The 8,352-nt window shown below is 34.6% G+C and overlaps 1 long non-coding RNA gene across 1 annotated transcript; it reads right to left on the bottom strand.

The window, feature by feature from the left end:
- Nucleotides 1-2,554: 2,554 nt before the first annotated feature.
- LOC115626520 lies at nucleotides 2,555-3,366 on the bottom strand. Its single transcript, XR_003995608.1, has 3 exons — nucleotides 3,257-3,366; nucleotides 2,791-3,198; nucleotides 2,555-2,717 (listed from the first exon to the last, which is right to left on the bottom strand). It is a non-coding gene; the product is annotated as an uncharacterized LOC115626520 (long non-coding RNA).
- Nucleotides 3,367-8,352: the final 4,986 nt, after the last annotated feature.

Below are 8,352 nucleotides of genomic sequence, written 5' to 3'. Positions count from 1 at the left end.
ATCGTCCTTCTCATCGTTGCCGCCGTCCTGCAGGGGCTAAGGCGTCGGCTGACATCTTAAAGATAATTGCTTTGATAAGACCGAAGCCAGCCTGTACTCAAAACTGGGTAGGTATTCTTCTTTTCTTCTTCTTCTTCTTCGCTTTTTGCTCCCTCTTGTGAATGTAGCCAAATATTTACATGTCGCGGCATTGTTAAATGCCATTGCCCCCCAGCCCCTCGCAATCGTCCGCTCATTTTTGCCGATGTACTTTAAAAATGTGCTTTTGTAATTTTGTCAGCCGACTTTGTACTCCTATATCCTTGTTTGAGGGGTATGTTGGCAGTCGAAGGGTGTTTGCCAATTGTGAAAATATTTTGTAAAGGTTATTTTTTCTAGACAACTGAAAAGTGATTAAATAGGTTTCTTGAAAACGTATTATTATCTATTATGTCTGGTTATAGTCTGCTTATCATAGACATATTGGGAAAATTCCAGCATCAAGAGGTGCTTCATATAATAATTAGAATTATTACAATTATAATTAGAATTATTGTTAAAGGTATAGAAGTATTAACGAAACAAAATGTGTTTTGACACTAAGTCTGGAAATATTTATTATTACAAGCATTACACTTAAATTAATAGTTGTTTCTGTTTTCTAATACTATGCTGTTTTGTTTGTATTTCTGTTGGGGGTCATTAATTATTTAAAAGATCGTTACGAATTTTTGTATACCATGTCGGTTTTTCTTTTCATTTTTACAATACATATGGCTATTTTTATAATTCCTACATAATAATTCCATCAAGAAAAGCTGCTAAATATAATTAGAATTATTGTTAAAGGTATAGTCGTCTTAAACAAAAAAAAAAAAGAAGAAAATGTCTGGAGACTTAGACGGGCTGTATTTATTAAATTTACAAGCATTGCTCTTAAAACTTATAAACTAAACTTTTTTAAAACTTTTTTTCCAATACCATGTTGATTGTTTTTTCACTTCTGTTGGCCCTTAGTTATTTATTTTCAGTTTTTATTTTCTTTCTTTCCACTATAACTCTTTAAGTCTTGTCTTGCGTCTCAAAAAATGCAAATATTGCATATATTTATTTGTATTGTATGGTATTTGTTACTTATCCTTTATATATGGCTTTTTAGCTTTTTTGAGGGTATCTGAGTCGTGTGAAACTTCTTGTTTTTTTCACAATTTTTAGTCCTTTCAAGTCTGCCCGCATTTGGCCTGCGGCTTGACTTTGGTCACTCGCTGGCTGTGGCGGATGGGGGAGTCAGTTGTTTCCAGGGATCTGTGGGAGGGGGGCTGGGAAAACCGCATAAAAGTCATTGTCACAGCAAATGGATTAATTTTCGCGGCACGTTGTCATATTTTCCATCTCGCTTGCACACGCGCGCGCCTGCTGTGAATTTTTATAAAGAAATTAAAAACGTCGGTCAGCTGGGTGAGCGGTGCGGGTGAGCGGTGCCGGCCAGAGTGGGGTGGTCATGGATATGTTGGCGGATGCGGGGACGTCGCTGTTTACCGCAACAATAATTACGTTTTGGGCGCTTTTGATGCAGCACGGAAGTGTATAATGCCGCTAAGTAGTTGTGGTTATTTGTTGTTGTAGCATTCCTTGTCTGTTGTTGTTTTTGTTGCACTGCGCCATTTTTTCGACTGCTTTATTGTCGTTTGTTTTATTTTTTGTATATTTTTTTTTTGCGCCTTATCGCTTTTGTCGCCGTAATTATAACTAAAAAGGCAACAGGAGGCCTTTACTTCTCACACCCCCTCTCCCTCCCTAGTTCACAGCTCCACATGCCACATAATTATGTTGGGCCCAAATAAAAGGCGACAGGAGTGCCAGAGTAGGAGATGGAGGAGTCGAGTAACCTTCATTTCTTTTGTTATTGTTGAGTTCTGCTTATTTGTTGTCATTTGCCATTTGCAGAAAATGCAAGAGTTTGTATGAAAATTAACAACCACAAAAGAAATGCAAAAAGGGTAACGCTTGGAATTGAAATTGCGGCATTAGTGTCTTTGACTTTGGCGCGTAATTGAAAACACGCAGCCACACATACTCGGAACAGCGACAAATGTTATCCTTTTCATAAATTATATACTAAATATAGCATACATGTGTCGCAGGCAGGTCTGTATGTTACAGGCTTAGAGCTGGCAGGTAAAGTTATTCGAACAGAATCATATTCCTAATTCATAAGAGTGTAATTAAGGTTAAGGTTTTTTTGGAGATTTATTTGTTGCTTAGCAGTAAAAAAGATTTACAAAAACATGTTATTTTCAATCTTATAAACAAAATTGTTAGAGTCATCGTAAGAAGGACTTACTTCCGAGCAACGCATACAAAATTTGGCAATATATTCCAAAATTAGAGTTAAAAATTGTAATTTTATTTAGGCTTCAACTACATCGATCAAATAAAACCATTTAAGGAAAACTTGGAAAAGTATCTCACAAAATTGACTGCCTGTTTTCCAATTTCTTTAGTTCTTTAAAATAATAAAAATATTTGTATTATTATAATATACTTTTATATATATTTCAAAAAGATATAAGCATATAATGTAAGTATATTTATTTAAATAATTTATATAAAACGATAGGCCAGTAAATAGTAAAGTAAAATAGTTGGCATCTGTTTGTAAATGCTCTACCGACATAGATGAACATATAATCGTAAGTTCCTCAAATTCTAGATTTCCAATGCTGACTGGTCGGATTCTTAATTTCAAAAAAATATATAAATAAATAAGAATTTTATGTTTAGAAATGTGAGCACCCTTTTACCCTTTACCTTTTATCTTTAGTTATGGTTTTTCTGTAGGATTTTCTTTTGTTTTTTTGCTTTCTTGCTGCTTTCCAAATATTTGATGAACATTAGCTTGCCTTAATCTTTGTTTTTCGATTTCTAGCTGTCTCTTCCTTTCAGCTTCAGCTTTTTTTTCTATTTCCTTCTGCTTTTTTATTTTGTCCTTGAAATGACTTTCAAATACTGAGCCCTTGTAAATTTCGGAGAGAATTTTCATTGCCTTATTTCCGGCAACCTTTGCCACATCCCTGCATATATTCAGACAATCGGTGAGATAATGAAATCCACCTGAACATGCATATCTTTCGAAACACCTTTGCACTGATGCAATAAAAAAATATTTCGGATCGCGCGTAACACAACCCTTAATGCTAGGGCGTTCAGAGCAGGCTTCTGAAAACAAACTTAGAATAAGATCGAATTATAGAAAAAACGTTGCGACACCATTTACCGACTGGCGGATCGCCTGGATAACAATAAATACTGTGCTGCCAGATTAAAATCTGAACAATTACGATAAGTATGCGCGTAAGCATTTTCCAAAAGTTCGCTTCACATATATGTTTAATTACACGAAGAAAAGCTAGTACTTCTTCAACTTTCTTGGCCCAGCTCTGCAATTGAACTGTGCGAAGTAAATATTTATTTGCATATGCTATTCAAATAGTTAATACGATTATCCAAGCCATTTAGCCATGCCATGGAAATGCATGATAAGCAAAGTAATAAAGAGCCACAACTTAAAAGCGCATACATTCGTTCAGAGTGAAAGAAATAAACAAAAGGGGCGGTTTTTATAATAACCAGCAAGGTTTCTTAAGGACTGCAAATAATCGATCCTTATAGTCTGTGCGGTCACGTCTTTTAAATCAATTTTGATCTATTGTTAATTATATGAGTTACTTACGTAGTAGAAAGTCATTTATTTAGTGCTAAACAAATATTTAACGTTTCCCAAATGTAAAAAAATCTGTGGATAATTTATGATATTATAAAGTGAAGAGACTTTTCTCACAATTCGTGAGAAGTGCATCGTACAAACTTACTTGTTTACTATATTTCTTCAGTTTGTGTTAAATAAAATTTCTTATTCATAAACAATTACAATTTGCAATTACATTCCCAATGCACACACACACAACTCTAATGGAAGTTATATGCCGATTACAGACATACCCAAATGCACATACTATATATAGTATATTTATCCCGATTTAGTATTCAATTATTTTTCAATTTCAGTTTCAAGAAATTTAAAACGAGTTCAATTGCTGTTAACATGTTTAGAGAAACAGATAGAAGCAATGCAGCAAGAAAAGGTGCAAGGCAATGGCTCTAAAACTGTGGAGGAGTAATGGAAAGACATCGTGTTTTGGATTCTTATTGTAAGATGTTATGTTATTTTTGGATTAAATACAATTTACTTCTGTATTTTTCAGTGTATATATCTACAACAAAAAACATTTTAAGATATATAAGTATATATATTTTTTAATTATTCTACTCCATTACATTTCGTTCAGAGTTCAGCTGTCGAGTGTGATTGGCAACTGTCGCTTCTCAAAAGTCAGTTTTGACGCTTTTTGCCTTTTATTATTATTTGTGTTTTTTTTTGCGCTGTAGCTCCTTGGTTCGTCAATTAACCCAACACACAAATTGCAAGTTTTTCTCAACTTAAATGGCCTTTTTCTGTGGCTTCATCCTGAGACGAAGTTGCACTCACACTTTTCTCATTACAAGCCGAAGAAGAGATGGCCACGAAGACGACGTTTACTGCATTCTGCCACTGGCATCAACTATGATTGTATATATATTGTATATATATATATATATATATATATATATATATATATATATATATATATGCACACACACACATATACATATACACATACCTATATACTATGTGGCACACTTGCTATTGTTCTACGTTGGCCAAAACAACACAAATTGTTATGATAAAAGTTTTTATCAAGTTTTGCTTATTGTTATTGTTGCTGTTGCCTGATTGCTGTTGTTGTTGTTGCTGTTGTTGTCGTTGTCGCTGTAGTTGTCGTTGTTGGCGTCTGCACGTCTGGAGTTGTCTATAAGGCTGCGTTGATGTTCCAGTGGAGATAAGCGATATGCAGACAGCAAGTTTTGCACAAATTTGCGTAGTTTTCTTACAAGAAAACAAAGCTGCCCCGAAATTGTGGAGTGAGTTCTTCGGTCATTTCATGTGGGCGGGGGTGGGGGTGGGGGTTAGATGTGGTGGATTCTTGGAAGTAACTGAGGCTGGCAATTTTGCACTGCTCATAAAATTTTAACTACTTACAAAAATACTGCTAACTGGTAAAGTTTAAGCCAAAAATCATTAAGTCTGCAGTGTTGCCGCCTTGTGAAGTTTGCCAGCCAGCCAGCCCGAACGCTAAGGGAATTGGCCTGCCACGCCTCTTTTTCTTTGGGTTGCATGGTCATTTTGTGGTCGCCTCATGGGAGCAGCCATTGTCATTATGACTGTCAGCTGGACCTTCGGCAACGAGCAAGCGAATCGATGTGTGTGTGTGTGTTTCTTTATCGCTGTCTCTTTCACTTTTTACTCCAACTTTTTAATTGCAATTAAAAACTAAGCTTAAAGTCTTGCAGTTGGAGATGAGCGTTCTCCAAGAATCCAATCGAATAGAATAGTAAAAAAAAGTCTAAAAAAACTGGAAGTTTTTATTATATAAAAAACACCCGCAATTAAGAAAAGAAATTAACTTTTCTTTACAGTTTATTTTATTTTTCCCAATTGAAAAAAACAGCTTTTAAGATACTTCACTTCCAAAAGTCATCTCTGAAAGCTCTTTTAATCTGATTAGATCAAATAAACTGATTTTCCAAAAGGCAGAATATAATATGTTATACATTTTAAATATTTTAATATACATTCAAAATGTTTTATAGTTGCACTTTAAAATCAATACTTTTTTAAAGAATAATTGTAATTTCTATTATTCATTGTTTTTCTTTTATATCTGAATGAATATTTTGTACGTTTCCATGTCTTAAAATAAATTAGTAAATAAATAAATAACTATTAAATGATCTGAATAGTTTGAATTAAGAACACATTTTATATATTATTTAAACATTTCTGTTGAGCTAAACACAATAAAAGATGAAAAAATTAGCAATAGAGAAAAAGATAGAAAGAGCGATAACATTTTGTATTGTATTTTCTAAACATTTTTCAAAGCTGGACTCTCAATTTCGCCTTTAAGGTCAAGTAAGGATAAGTTTTTAGAATATGTCTAATGGTATTATATTAATTGATTCGCCAAATAGTCCTAAATTCGAATCATCGACAATATCGCAGACTTCTAATATTTCGAACCCAAGCTTGTTTATAAAATACTTTTATGAAAACAGAGAAGTCAACCCGATCTAAATTAAATATATAGTATGGCTTATGTGTGTTTTGTTCAAAATGTTTTTAAAAAAAATATGAATGCTTCCATTTTGAGTCCACTAGGCTTTGTAATATTAATACTTTGTTCCACCACTACCTAACAGCTCTTTGTAATTCTCAGTTACTGACCATTTGGTTGTTTAATTGAATGACTGCTCCAAAAAAGTTGTTACATTCCAGTTGTTCAACACATTTTAAAGAAAATGGACAGCTTTTCAAGCTGCGGCCAACTGCAGCGGCAAAAGCAAACTAAACGAGGATGGAGGAGAAAAAATAGAAAACCAAAACCAAAGGCTAAAGCAAAAGCTCAGACACGGACAGAGCCACAGTCAGAGGCACAGATACAGACACAGATACAGAGAGAAATCATTTTGCTCACATGTTATGTGTAGGTAATCTCCTTTATTACTGCGGCAACTTTTCGGAGCAGAAGCATAAAACAGGATTTGCTTGGACTGCGGTGTAGGTCGGTCTCTCTGTTCGCCTCGTTTACAACTTTTGCATAACATGCGAGACAAACTACTACCTACTAATAGCGGGACCTGAGCTCGGTTCGCAGCTCATTTCCTCCACTCAGCACTCTCCTCGGCGCTTCTCACCAAAGGTGGACTGTGTGTGTGTGTTTGTATTACGAAAATGTTTATTTGCGGCGCTTATAAAAAGCCATGTCATAAAACAAAGTTTGGTCGAATTATGTTCCCCACACATTTACACAGATACGATGTTTATGCATACTATATAGTAGGTAGAGACATCCGACAACATACACATATTACATCACATAAATTGCTTGAAGTGCGCTAATTGAAAATTGTTCTACAGGGTTGTAAAATTAATGCATTTGTATAATGAAAATGGCGGCTTGTGTGGTTTTTGTGTGGCACTGTGTGCATCGTAAAGAGCGCCATCAATTTTCATGGGGCTAAAACGACTGCGGCGACTATACCTGCGGGCCATTTCGGGCAACAAATTGGAGAATCGCGCCTAATGTGTGGTAAGCAGCTACCACGATTTAATTGAAGAAGCAACTCAAAATTGCCATTTAGCAAAAATAACAATTTAGAAAAACAATGCAAGCAATAAAATATAACAAGTGGAGTTATCTGAGCAGCAATAAGCAAGGCATTAATTTTTTTTAATTCTTTTAATTTAATTCTGTCGTTAAAAGAATTTGATTGTGATCTTAATTTGCTTAAGCTTTGCTGAGCAGCACACATTGCACAAGCATTTAAATACACTCTATTCCAAATAGAGTCTGATATATGTAAGCTATAATGCCTTGACAGCTTGTAAGAATTGAGTTCCTTGTATACTGCAGTTCTTTGCTTTCTAATAAATATATTACTCTATTATTTCTGGTAGAAATTGTGAATAGCATACCTATCTTTTGATGTATTACTTAAATCACCGAATTGAATAAGATGTTACTATACATAATTCTAGAAACAATTTAAAAACAATTACTTCCTAATACAAATTGCAGCTAAAGGATCGAATATATATAAATTTCAATTTCAACTTATTGGTTTTAAAAAAGTCAGTTCAAATCTCAATTAAAGTTGAATTAATAATTTTAATTTTAAGCCAACCAATTGGGAGTTGGACTCACATATATTAGTATTTATTTATTATTATTCATTTATTTGTTATTGCAAATCTGCATAATTGCATGGCATGGGGATTCTGTTTTTTGCTGAATTCACGAATCACAGCCTTAAATCGCACATCACAGTCGTACGAGGCAACATCAAATCACGATCCTTAATTTGTGTTTTGCGCAACACTGGCTGTTTATTTTGTTGCTGGCCACCTTTCCTGCGAGCAAGCAAACAAAACCTTTTTATTCTCGAATTTGGCATACCCGTACTCGTACCTTCCATTTGTTGCATACTTTTAGGTGCAAAACATATTCTAATGTGCCTAAAGTATGTTTGTGCCTTTGGGGCAGGCGGCGAAATAAAAGAAACGAACGAGGCACATGGAAAAAAGAAATCGCTCTGCGCATTTTCCCTTCTGCCACTTTTTCTATACTGTTCTTTTTTTGTAAATATAATTTTTCTATTGCTGCGTTGCTTTGCTGCTTGGGCGCCATTTGCTTTTTATAGCCACACGCGTTT

The sequence above is a fragment of the Scaptodrosophila lebanonensis genome, unplaced genomic scaffold (assembly GCF_003285725.1).
Source record: "Scaptodrosophila lebanonensis strain 11010-0011.00,11010-0021.00 unplaced genomic scaffold, SlebRS2 tig00000085-arrow-pilon, whole genome shotgun sequence".
NCBI lineage: Eukaryota > Metazoa > Arthropoda > Insecta > Diptera > Drosophilidae > Scaptodrosophila > Scaptodrosophila lebanonensis.
The sequence above is the reverse complement of the archived record's forward strand: the minus strand, read 5'-3'. Positions and strand labels throughout refer to the sequence as shown.